This window comes from Staurois parvus, unplaced genomic scaffold (assembly GCF_062004578.1).
Source record: "Staurois parvus isolate SC_StPar_1 unplaced genomic scaffold, SC_StPar_1.0 ptg000163l, whole genome shotgun sequence".
NCBI lineage: Eukaryota > Metazoa > Chordata > Amphibia > Anura > Ranidae > Staurois > Staurois parvus.
This window is the reverse complement of record NW_028317959.1, coordinates 1,724,058-1,737,610: the sequence shown is the minus strand read 5'-3', so window position 1 is coordinate 1,737,610 and position 13,553 is coordinate 1,724,058. Positions and strand designations below refer to the sequence as shown.

Sequence of the window (13,553 nt, the reverse complement as noted above, 5' to 3'; positions counted from 1 at the left end):
CATTGCGATGCTACACCAGTGGCTGAGGGGGTGGGGTAAAAGTCTTTAACTGTGGGGTTTTACTGTCCCCCAAACCACAAATGTAAACAATCCATTACTGTTCCGAGCCCCCTATAAGGCTGCTTTCACACTGATGCACTGTGGTTAACTTACATAGCTCAGTATCTAGCCTGCTCAGTGCATCCACATGAGAGCTAACAAACGCAGTGACTATTTATACACAAACACTAAATTGCAATTTAAAAAGCCACAGATGCAGGAAATCAACCTTTTAATTGTCATTTTAACCTGTGTGTCACTTTGTGTGTCTGTACCAAGGCCAAAGATTCTAGAGTATGTAATCCTTTTGATCAGGGCTATTTGGACGATTTCTGTTATTTTTATGGTTTAAAAAGGAGCCAAACAACTACAGTGAAGGAAATAGGTATTTGATCTCCTGCTCATTTTGAATGTTTGCCCACTCAAAGAAATGATCAGTCTAAAAATCGAATGGTAGGTGTATTGTAACACCGAGAGACAGAATAGCAACAACAAATTCAAAAGAAATGCACGTCTAACAAATGATGCACTGATTTGCATGTTCATGAGGGAAATAAGTATTTGATCCCCTTCACAAAACATGACTTAGTAGTTGGTGGCAAATCCCTTGTTAGCAGTCACAGATGTCAGACGTTTCCTGTAGCTGTCCACCAGGTTTGAACATATCTCAGGAGGGATTTTGGCCCATTTTTCTTGGCAGATCCTTTCCAAGTCTTTAAGGTTTGGTGGCTGACATTTGGCAACTCGAACTTTCAGCTCCCTCCACAGATTTTCAATCGGATTAAGGTCTGGAGACCGGCTAGGCCACTTCAGGACCTTAATGCGCTTCTTCTTGAGCCACTCCTTTGTTGCCTTGGCTGTTTTGGGTCATTGTCATGCTGGAACACCCATCCATGACCCATTTTCAATGGCCTGGCTGAGGGAAGAAGGTTCTCACCCAAGATTTGACAGTACATTGCCCCGTCCATCGTCACTTTGATGCGGTGCAGTTGTCCTGTCCCCTTATCAGAAAAACATCCCCCAAAGCAGAATGTTTCCACCACCATGTTTGACAGTTGCGATGGTGTTCTTGCGGTCATAGGCAGCGTTCCTCCTCCTCCAAACACGGCGAGTTGAGTTGATGCCAAAGAGCTCGATTTTGTTCTCATCTGACCACACTACTTTCAACCAGTCCTCCTCTGCATCATTCAGATGTTCAGTGGCAAACTTCAGACGGGCCTGGACATGTGCTTCCTTGAGCAGAGGAACCTTGCAGGCACTGCAGGATTTCAATCCTTGTCGGCATATTGTGTTACCAATTGTTTTCTTAGTGACTATGGTCCCAGCTGCCTGGAGATAATTGACAAGATCCTCATGTGTAGTTCTGGGATGATTCCTCACTGTTCTCATGATCATTGACACTCCACGAGGTGAGATCTTGCATGGTGCACTAGACCTAGGGAGACTGACAGTAGTTTTGTGTTTCTTCCATTTGCGAATGATTGCACCAACTGTTGTCACCTTCTCACCAAGCTGCTTGGCGTTAGTTTTGTAGCCCAGTCTAGCCTCGTGTAGGTCTACAATCTTGTCCCTGACAGCTCTTTGGTCTTTCCCATGGTGAAGAGTTTGGAATCTGATTGTTTGATTGCTCCTGTGGACAGGTGTCTTTTATACAGGTAACAAAATGAGATTAGCAGCACACCCTTTAAGAGACTGCTTCTAATCTCAGCTTGTTACCTGTATGAAAGACACCTGGTAGCCAGAAACTGCTGAATGATTGGGGATCAAATACTTATTTCCCTCCTGAACATGCAAATCAGTACATAATTTGTTAGACATGCGTTTCTTTTTAATTTTTTTTGTTGCTATTCTGTCTCTCAGTGTTTCAATACACCTGCCATTCAGTTTTTAGACTGATCATTGCTTTGTGAGTGGGCAAACATTCAAAATCAGCAGTGGATCAAATACTTATTTCTTTCACTGTATGTGATGATGATAAATGGCTTTATAAGATCACTATTCTTAAATAAAAGACAGTTTTTTTGGCACGATCAGTCATATTTTCGATATAAATGCCAAAATTTCATGAATTCTGGCAGGGTATGCAAACTTTTGAGCACAACTGTATCTTTCAGGAAGCGCAACAAACATGCAGGATACAAGAGAAGTCTATCATTCAGTGCAGCTAGCCCGCAGGAAAGCAAAAGCCCTGGATCCGCATGAAAGCAGCCTAATAGTTTATAGGTGCTAATATGCCCATTGCAAAAGCGAAGTGTATGTGTTGTTGAATACACTGACCTTCTTTTCCTCTTCCAGCTTCTGCTGACTTCGCTCTTCAGGCAGCTAGAAAGGTCCCAAAGTGTACTTGACATCACTCTGCCAGGGACAGCAGCCAGCGCTACAGAGGAAACATTGGCTTATGTGGCTCCTGCTCCCTCTGCGGCCACCTGCTTCCTCTGATGCCAGTGCCAACTTTATGCACTCTGATGCTCTAGGGTGGCGGGTTGGCAAGATCAGATCGTGGGCCAGCCCTGGGCATGCGCTTCCTTGGTTTGAGGTGACAGGGGTCTGAGGGCCACAGGTTGAGCACCCCTGCTTTGGTGCATCTGATCTTCTGCAGTTTCCTTGCAGCCACATGCAATCCATGGATGATTGCATGGCATTTTTCTGGGTGGGTTTCCTGATGATGGCAACAGTGGACCATGGATGAGTAATATCTGTTAAAGTGGCCACTTGTAGCCTTTGTTGAAGTGCTGGCATGAGAGGTTGACAATGCAGGAGCATTGCTTTTACAGATATCATAGTATTGCCATGAAATGAAAGTACACTGGCCAAACGTTTGTAAATACCGAAGTATCAATCTTATATGAGTTTGTTGGACCTGCCATGAGCATTGCTATAGAAACAAAGCCTCCACTCTTTTGAGAGAACTTTCCACAAAATTAGGAGTGGAAATGTGTCTTTTCAGTCAAAAGAGCATTTGTGAGCTCAGGATTTGGTGTAGATTTGTCTTACAGTCAGCATTCTAGTTTATCCCAATGGTGTTCAGTAGTGCTGAGGTCAGGATTCTTTGTAGGCATTCGAGTTCCTCCAAACCAAACTCATCAAACCATGTCTTTATGGAGCTGGCTTTGTGCATAGAAGCACAGTCATACTGGAACAGAAAAGGGTCTTCACCAAACTGTTTCCACAAATTTGGAAGAGTGCAAGGGTCTAAAATGTCTTTGTAAATTGTAACATTAATAGTACCCTTCACTGTAAACAGTCGTTTGGCCACATAGTTTATGGAAAGCCTATGTACACAGCTCAAAAAAATTAAAAGAACACTTTTTTTAAATCGGAGTATAGCGTCAAGTCAATGAAACTCCTGGGTTATTGATCTTGTCAGTTAAGTAGCAGAGGGGGTGGTTAATCATTTTCAACTGCTTGGGGGTTAATGAAATTAACAACAGGTGCACTTGATGGGCAACAATGAGATGACCCCCAAAACAGGAATGGTTTTATAGATGGAGGCAACTGACATTTTTTTCCCTACTCCTCTTTTCTGACTGTTTTTCACTAGTTTTGTGTTTGGCTAGGGTCAGTGTCACTACTGGTAGCATGAGGCGATACCTGGACCCTACAGAGGTTGCACAGGCAGTCCAACTCCTCCAGGATGGCACATCAATACGTACCATTGGCAGAACGTTTGCCGTGTCTCCCAGCACAGTCTCAAAAGCATGGAGGAAGTTCCCGGAGACAGGCAGTTACTCTAGGAGAGCTGGACAAAGCTGGAGAAGGCCAGCAGGACCGGTATCTGCTCCTTTGTGCAAGGAGGAACAGGATGAGCACTGCTAGAGCCCTACAAAATGATCTCCAGCAGGCCACTGGTGTGAATGTCTCTGACCAAAAAATCAGAAACAGACTTCATGAGGGTGTCCTGTGGGCCCGACATCCTCTAGTAGGCCCTGTGCTCAGTGTCAGGCATCATAGAGCTTGATTGGCATTTGCCATTGAACACCAGAATTGGCAGGTCCGCCACTGGCACTCTGTGCTTTTCACATATGAGAGCAGGTTCACCCTGAGCACATGTGACAGATGTGAAAGGGTCTTTAGAAGCCGTGGAGAATGTTATGCTGCCTGTAACATCAGCATGACCGTTTTGGTGGTGGGTCAGTGATGGTCTGGGGAGACATATCCATGGAGGGAGGCACAGACCCCTACAGGCTAGACAATGGCATCCTGACTGCCATTAGGTATCGGGATGAAATCCTTGGACCCATTGTCAGACCCTACGCTGGTGCAGTGGGTCCTGGGTTCCTCCTGGTGCATGACAATGCCCGGCCACATGTGGCGAGAGTATGCAGGCAGTTCCTGGAGGATGAAGAAATTGATACTATTGAATGGCCCCCACGCTCGCCTGACCTAAATCCAATAGAACACCTCTGGGATGTCATGTTTTGGTCCATCTGATGCCACCAGGTTGCACCTCAGACTGTCCAGGAGCTCAGTGATGCCCTGGTCCAGATCTAGGAGGAAATACGCCAGGACACCATCCGTTGTCTTATTAGGAGCATTCCTGACATTGTCAAGCATGCACACAAACACGTGGGGGCCATACAAACTACTGAGTACAATTTTGAGTTGCAATTAAATTTCAGCAAAATGGACTAGCCTGCTGCATTGTTTTTTCACTTTGATTTTCGGGGTGTCTTTGAATTCAGTCCTCTGTAGGTTGATAATTGTCATTTCCATCAAATCCATCCTTACGTTCCTAACTAGAGATGAGCGAAGTATTCAAAAATTCGATTCGACTGATTCGGCGAATTCGTAGAAAAATTTCGATTCGAGTCGAATATATTCGCTGTGAATTTAACTTAAAAAAGGGTGTTTCTAGGCTTCAGAGAGACTTAATATTAGTGCTGAACACTGTACCTTTAATTTAAATGCCCTTGGAGTCTGCTGGGGAAGAGAAATAATACTGTCAGGCAGTATGACATGCAGATGAGTGCCGTCGATCTTAGAATCACCGCACACTTCACTCATTTGGGCAGTCACGGGGCCAAAACCAGAGTGTGGAGCCACAGTGTGGCGGTGGAGGCAGCAGCAATGGGAGGCCATACAGCACCCTATGACAAAAATGGAAACCACCAGCAGTGTGAGGAGACCTGAAAGTGGCACATGGCAGAGTGTGGCGATAGAGACAGCAGCAATGGGAGGCCGTACAGGGACCCATGAAACACTCTGGACCTGGCAGCAGCATGAGGAGGCGGTACAGGGGCCCATGGCAGATTACGGGCCTGGCAGCAGCATGAGGAGTCGGTACGGGGGCCCATGGCAGATTACAGGCCTGGCAGCAGCAATGGGAGGCCGTACAGGGACCCATGACACAATCTGGACGTGGCAGCAGCATGGGGAGGCGGTACAGGGGCCCATGACAGATTACGGGCCTGGCAGCAGCATTTGGAGTCGGTACGGGGGCCCATGACACACTCTGGACCTGGCAGCAGCATGAGGAGGCGGTACAGGGGCGCATGACAGATTACGAGCCTGGCAGCAGCAACTTGGACAGGAGGACGTTCAGTTTCTGCACCGTCTGGTGCGTGCTCGCAAACTGTTGTCTCTTGGAAACGGATTCCAAGAAAGACTGCTGACGGAATCCGTGAAGAGGAGTAGCAGGAGAAGGAGCATCTGAACGAGCGGAATATGCCAACAAGCGACAACAGGGGCCCATGGCAGATTAGGGGCCTGGCAGCAGCTATGGGAGGCCCGTAATCTGCCAGCACCCTATGACAAAAAATGGAACCCACCAGCAGTGTGAGGAGACCTGAAAGTGGCACATGGCAGAGTGTGGCGATGGAGACAGCAGCAATGGGAGGCCGTACAGGGACCCATGACACACTCTGGACCTGGCAGCAGCATGAGGAGGCGGTATATAGGGGCCTATGGCAGATTAGGGGCCTGGCAGCAGCTATGGGAGGCCCGTAATCTGCCAGCACCCTATGTCAAAAAATTCTACACACCAGCAGTGTGTGAGACCTGAAAGTGGCACATGGCAGAGTGTGGCGATGGAGACAGCAGCAATGGGAGGCCGTACAGGGACCCATGAGAGACTCTGGACTTGGCAGCAGCATGAGGAGGCGGTATAGGGGCCCATGGCAGATTAGGGGCCTGGCAGCAGCTATGGGAGGCCCGTAATCTGCCAGCACCCTATGACAAAAAATGGAACACACCAGCAGTGTGAGGAGACCTGAAAGTGGCACATGTTTGGGGCATGATTCATGGCGGATTTAGTCAGTTGTGTCAGGAACTGGTGGTTTGAAATCCAGACTAATCCACGCCTGATTCATTTTCACAAACGTCAGTCTCTCCACACTTTGGGTGGACAGTCGTGTCCTCCGCGGAGTTGCAATACCTCCTGCCGCACTAAACACGCGCTCCGATGCCACGCTACTGGCCGGGCATGACAGCCTTTCAAGGGCAAATTCAGCTAGTTGGGGCCAAAGGTCAAGTTTCGTTGCCCAGTAGTCAAGGGGATTGTCTACCTCGGTTGGCAGGGTGCTGTCCAAGTAGGCCTAAGCCTGTTGTTTGAGGTCCTGCTCCAGGTCCACCTGATGCTGCTGCTGCTGCTGCTGCTGCTGTGGCTGGTTAGTAGTTTCCTCACTGCGCTGGTGAAGAAAGCTACTCATCATCGACTGCAGACTGAGGCAGCCGCTGCTGGTGGAGCTGCCACTGCTCCTACCACCCCACCCCTCCCCTGCTGCCATGGCAGCGGAACGCGAGCGCACAGGGCCCACAGTGTCTGAGGATGGACGTTGGCGCAGACAGGCAGAGACCAGCTGACTACATAGGTGGTTTTTATAGTACGTTATTTTGGCCTCCCTCTCAGCAGGTGTGAAAAAGGCCACCATTTTTGAACGGTAGCGAGGGTCCAACAAGGTGGACAGCCAAAAGTCATCCCTCTGTCTGATGGTTATTATTCGGCTGTCGCTACGCAAGCAAGCGAGCATGCTATGGGCCATTTGTGCCAAGGAATGCGAGGGACTCCCTGCCTCCATCTCCACAGCATACTGCCACGGTGCATCTGGGTCCTCTGTCTCCTCCTCCTCCTCCTCCTCTACCAGATGCTCCTGCTCCTCCACTCCTGTCCGCTGAGTGGAAAAACCACCCATTTCACTCAATAATTCCTGAGCACCAATGTCCTCCTCTACCTCCTCCTCTTCTTCCTGTCCTGCCCCCACAGGGGTCATGTGGCGTTGAGATCTGTGCGCCACGTCTACCGCACCCTGACCAGCCATTGTTAACAGCATTTGTTCCAGGACGTGCAACAGAGGAATGACGTCGTTCATCCCATAGTCCTGCCGACTCACGAATAGCGTGGCCTCCTCAAAGGGCCTGAGCAAGCGCAGGTGTCACGCATGAGCTGCCAATGGCTGACATCTAAGTTACACAGGGAATACCTTTATCCGCTTTTAACATCAGGAAATCTGTGATGGCCTTTTGCTGTTCGTAAAGGCGGTCTAACATATGTAGGGTTGAATTCCACCTTGTTGCAACGTCACAGCATGAGGAGTCGGTATAGGGGCCCATGGCAGATTAGGGGCCTGGCAGCAGCTATGGGAGGCCCGTAATCTGCCAGCACCCTATGTCAAAAAATTCTACACACCAGCAGTGTGTGAGGAGACCTGAAAGTGGCACATGGCAGAGTGTGGCGATGGAGACAGCAGCAATGGGAGGCCGTACAGGGACCCATGACAGACTCTGGACCTGGCAGCAGCATGAGGAGGCGGTATATAGGGGCCTATGGCAGATTAGGGGCCTGGCAGCAGCTATGGGAGGCCCTTAATCTGCCAGCACCCTATGTCAAAAAATTCTACACACCAGCAGTGTGAGGAGACCTGAAAGTGGCACATGGCAGAGTGTGGCGATGGAGACAGCAGCAATGGGAGGCCGTACAGGGACCCATGAGAGACTCTGGACCTGGCAGCAGCATGAGGAGGCGGTATATAGGGGCCTATGGCAGATTAGGGGCCTGGCAGCAGCTATGGGAGGCCCGTAATCTGCCAGCACCCTATGTCAAAAAATTCTACACACCAGCAGTGTGTGAGGAGACCTGATAGTGGCACATGGCAGAGTGTGGCGATGGAGACAGCAGCAATGGGAGGCCGTACAGGGACCCATGACAGACTCTGGACCTGGCAGCAGCATGAGGAGGCGGTATATAGGGGCCCATGGCAGATTAGGGGCCTGGCAGCAGCAATGGGAGGCCCGTAATCTGCCAGCACCCTATGTCAAAAAATTCTACACACCAGCAGTGTGAGGAGACCTGAAAGTGGCACATGGCAGAGTGTGGCGATGGAGACAGCAGCAATGGGAGGCCGTACAGGGACCCATGACAGACTCTGGACCTGGCAGCAGCATGAGGAGGCGGTATATAGGGGCCCATGGCAGATTAGGGGCCTGGCAGCAGCAATGGGAGGCCCGTAATCTGCCAGCACCCTATGTCAAAAAATTCTACACACCAGCAGTGTGAGGAGACCTGAAAGTGGCACATGGCAGAGTGTGGCGATGGAGACAGCAGCAATGGGAGGCCGTACAGGGACCCATGACAGACTCTGGACCTGGCAGCAGCATGAGGAGGCGGTATATAGGGGCCTATGGCAGATTAGGGGCCTGGCAGCAGCTATGGGAGGCCCATAATCTGCCAGCACCCTATGTCAAAAAATTCTACACACCAGCAGTGTGTGAGGAGACCTGAAAGTGGCACATGGCAGAGTGTGGCGATGGAGACAGCAGCAATGGGAGGCCGTACAGGGACCCATGAGAGACTCTGGACCTGGCAGCAGCATGAGGAAGCGGTATATAGGGGCCTATGGCAGATTAGGGGCCTGGCAGCAGCAATGGGAGGCCCATAATCTGCCAGCACCCTATGTCAAAAAATTCTACACACCAGCAGTGTGTGAGGAGACCTGAAAGTGGCACATGGCAGAGTGTGGCGATGGAGACAGCAGCAATGGGAGGCCGTACAGGGACCCATGACAGACTCTGGACCTGGCAGCAGCATGAGGAGGCGGTATATAGGGGCCTATGGCAGATTAGGGGCCTGGCAGCAGCTATAGGAGGCCCATAATCTGCCAGCACCCTATGTCAAAAAATTCTACACACCAGCAGTGTGTGAGGAGACCTGAAAGTGGCACATGGCAGAGTGTGGCGATGGAGACAGCAGCAATGGGAGGCCGTACAGGGACCCATGACAGACTCTGGACCTGGCAGCAGCATGAGGAAGCGGTATATAGGGGCCTATGGCAGATTAGGGGCCTGGCAGCAGCTATAGGAGGCCCATAATCTGCCAGCACCCTATGTCAAAAAATTCTACACACCAGCAGTGTGTGAGGAGACCTGAAAGTGGCACATGGCAGAGTGTGGCGATGGAGACAGCAGCAATGGGAGGCCGTACAGGGACCCATGAGAGACTCTGGACCTGGCAGCAGCATGAGGAAGCGGTATATAGGGGCCTATGGCAGATTAGGGGCCTGGCAGCAGCAATGGGAGGCCCATAATCTGCCAGCACCCTATGTCAAAAAATTCTACACACCAGCAGTGTGTGAGGAGACCTGAAAGTGGCACATGGCAGAGTGTGGCGATGGAGACAGCAGCAATGGGAGGCCGTACAGGGACCCATGACAGACTCTGGACCTGGCAGCAGCATGAGGAGGCGGTATATAGGGGCCTATGGCAGATTAGGGGCCTGGCAGCAGCTATGGGAGGCCCATAATCTGCCAGCACCCTATGTCAAAAAATTCTACACACCAGCAGTGTGTGAGGAGACCTGAAAGTGGCACATGGCAGAGTGTGGCGATGGAGACAGCAGCAATGGGAGGCCGTACAGGGACCCATGACAGACTCTGGACCTGGCAGCAGCATGAGGAGGCGGTATATAGGGGCCTATGGCAGATTAGGGGCCTGGCAGCAGCTATGGGAGGCCCGTAATCTGCCAGCACCCTATGTCAAAAAATTCTACACACCAGCAGTGTGTGAGGAGACCTGAAAGTGGCACATGGCAGAGTGTGGCGATGGAGACAGCAGCAATGGGAGGCCGTACAGGGACCCATGACAGACTCTGGACCTGGCAGCAGCATGAGGAGGCGGTATATAGGGGCCCATGGCAGATTAGGGGCCTGGCAGCAGCAATGGGAGGCCCGTAATCTGCCAGCACCCTATGTCAAAAAATTCTACACACCAGCAGTGTGAGGAGACCTGAAAGTGGCACATGGCAGAGTGTGGCGATGGAGACAGCAGCAATGGGAGGCCGTACAGGGACCCATGACAGACTCTGGACCTGGCAGCAGCATGAGGAGGCGGTATATAGGGGCCTATGGCAGATTAGGGGCCTGGCAGCAGCTATGGGAGGCCCATAATCTGCCAGCACCCTATGTCAAAAAATTCAACACACCAGCAGTGTGAGGAGACCTGAAAGTGGCACATGGCATGAGAGACTCTGGACCTGGCAGCAGCATGAGGAAGCGGTATATAGGGGCCTATGGCAGATTAGGGGCCTGGCAGCAGCTATAGGAGGCCCATAATCTGCCAGCACCCTATGTCAAAAAATTCTACACACCAGCAGTGTGTGAGGAGACCTGAAAGTGGCACATGGCAGAGTGTGGCGATGGAGACAGCAGCAATGGGAGGCCGTACAGGGACCCATGAGAGACTCTGGACCTGGCAGCAGCATGAGGAAGCGGTATATAGGGGCCTATGGCAGATTAGGGGCCTGGCAGCAGCTATAGGAGGCCCATAATCTGCCAGCACCCTATGTCAAAAAATTCTACACACCAGCAGTGTGTGAGGAGACCTGAAAGTGGCACATGGCAGAGTGTGGCGATGGAGACAGCAGCAATGGGAGGCCGTACAGGGACCCATGAGAGACTCTGGACCTGGGAGCAGCATGAGGAAGCGGTATATAGGGGCCTATGGCAGATTAGGGGCCTGGCAGCAGCAATGGGAGGCCCATAATCTGCCAGCACCCTATGTCAAAAAATTCTACACACCAGCAGTGTGTGAGGAGACCTGAAAGTGGCACATGGCAGAGTGTGGCGATGGAGACAGCAGCAATGGGAGGCCGTACAGGGACCCATGACAGACTCTGGACCTGGCAGCAGCATGAGGAGGCGGTATATAGGGGCCTATGGCAGATTAGGGGCCTGGCAGCAGCTATGGGAGGCCCATAATCTGCCAGCACCCTATGTCAAAAAATTCTACACACCAGCAGTGTGTGAGGAGACCTGAAAGTGGCACATGGCAGAGTGTGGCGATGGAGACAGCAGCAATGGGAGGCCGTACAGGGACCCATGACAGACTCTGGACCTGGCAGCAGCATGAGGAGGCGGTATATAGGGGCCTATGGCAGATTAGGGGCCTGGCAGCAGCTATGGGAGGCCCGTAATCTGCCAGCACCCTATGTCAAAAAATTCTACACACCAGCAGTGTGTGAGGAGACCTGAAAGTGGCACATGGCAGAGTGTGGCGATGGAGACAGCAGCAATGGGAGGCCGTACAGGGACCCATGACAGACTCTGGACCTGGCAGCAGCATGAGGAGGCGGTATATAGGGGCCTGTGGCAGATTAGGGGCCTGGCAGCAGCTATGGGAGGCCCATAATCTGCCAGCACCCTATGTCAAAAAATTCTACACAGCAGCAGTGTGTGAGGAGACCTGAAAGTGGCACATGGCAGAGTGTGGCGATGGAGACAGCAGCAATGGGAGGCCGTACAGGGACCCATGACAGACTCTGGACCTGGCAGCAGCATGAGGAGGCGGTATATAGGGGCCCATGGCAGATTAGGGGCCTGGCAGCAGCAATGGGAGGCCCGTAATCTGCCAGCACCCTATGTCAAAAAATTCTACACACCAGCAGTGTGAGGAGACCTGAAAGTGGCACATGGCAGAGTGTGGCGATGGAGACAGCAGCAATGGGAGGCCGTACAGGGACCCATGACAGACTCTGGACCTGGCAGCAGCATGAGGAGGCGGTATATAGGGGCCTATGGCAGATTAGGGGCCTGGCAGCAGCTATGGGAGGCCCATAATCTGCCAGCACCCTATGTCAAAAAATTCAACACACCAGCAGTGTGAGGAGACCTGAAAGTGGCACATGGCATGAGAGACTCTGGACCTGGCAGCAGCATGAGGAAGCGGTATATAGGGGCCTATGGCAGATTAGGGGCCTGGCAGCAGCTATAGGAGGCCCATAATCTGCCAGCACCCTATGTCAAAAAATTCTACACACCAGCAGTGTGTGAGGAGACCTGAAAGTGGCACATGGCAGAGTGTGGCGATGGAGACAGCAGCAATGGGAGGCCGTACAGGGACCCATGAGAGACTCTGGACCTGGCAGCAGCATGAGGAAGCGGTATATAGGGGCCTATGGCAGATTAGGGGCCTGGCAGCAGCTATAGGAGGCCCATAATCTGCCAGCACCCTATGTCAAAAAATTCTACACACCAGCAGTGTGTGAGGAGACCTGAAAGTGGCACATGGCAGAGTGTGGCGATGGAGACAGCAGCAATGGGAGGCCGTACAGGGACCCATGAGAGACTCTGGACCTGGCAGCAGCATGAGGAAGCGGTATATAGGGGCCTATGGCAGATTAGGGGCCTGGCAGCAGCTATAGGAGGCCCATAATCTGCCAGCACCCTATGTCAAAAAATTCTACACACCAGCAGTGTGTGAGGAGACCTGAAAGTGGCACATGGCAGAGTGTGGCGATGGAGACAGCAGCAATGGGAGGCCGTACAGGGACCCATGAGAGACTCTGGACCTGGCAGCAGCATGAGGAAGCGGTATATAGGGGCCTATGGCAGATTAGGGGCCTGGCAGCAGCTATGGGAGGCCCATAATCTGCCAGCACCCTATGTCAAAAAATTCTACACACCAGCAGTGTGTGAGGAGACCTGAAAGTGGCACATGGCAGAGTGTGGCGATGGAGACAGCAGCAATGGGAGGCCGTACAGGGACCCATGAGAGACTCTGGACCTGGCAGCAGCATGAGGAGGCGGTATATAGGGGCCTATGGCAGATTAGGGGCCTGGCAGCAGCTATGGGAGGCCCGTAATCTGCCAGCACCCTATGTCAAAAAATTCTACACACCAGCAGTGTGTGAGGAGACCTCAAAGTGGCACATGTTTGAGGCATGATTCATGGCGGATTTAGTCAGTTGTGTCAGGAACTGGTGGTTTGAAATCCAGACTAATCCACGCCTGATTCATTTTCACAAACGTGAGTCTCTCCACACTTTGGGTGGACAGTCGTGTCCTCCGCGGAGTTACAATACCTCCTGCCGCACTAAACACGCGCTCCGATGCCACGCTACTGGCCGGGCATGACAGCCTTTCAAGGGCAAATTCAGCTAGTTGGGGCCAAAGGTCAAGTTTCGTTGCCCAGTAGTCAAGGGGATTGTCTACCTCGGTTGGCAGGGTGCTGTCCAAGTAGGCCCAAGCCTGTTGTTTGAGGTCCTGCTCCAGGTCCACCTGATGCTGCTGCTGCTGCGGCTGGTTAGT

At 51.8% G+C, this 13,553-nt stretch overlaps 1 protein-coding gene across 1 annotated transcript in view; it reads left to right on the top strand.

The window, feature by feature from the left end:
• The window catches only part of LOC149462994 (uncharacterized), a 37,419-nt gene that overhangs the window by 15,720 nt on the left and 8,146 nt on the right, over positions 1-13,553 (top strand). The gene's annotated exons all lie outside the window — the stretch shown is intronic.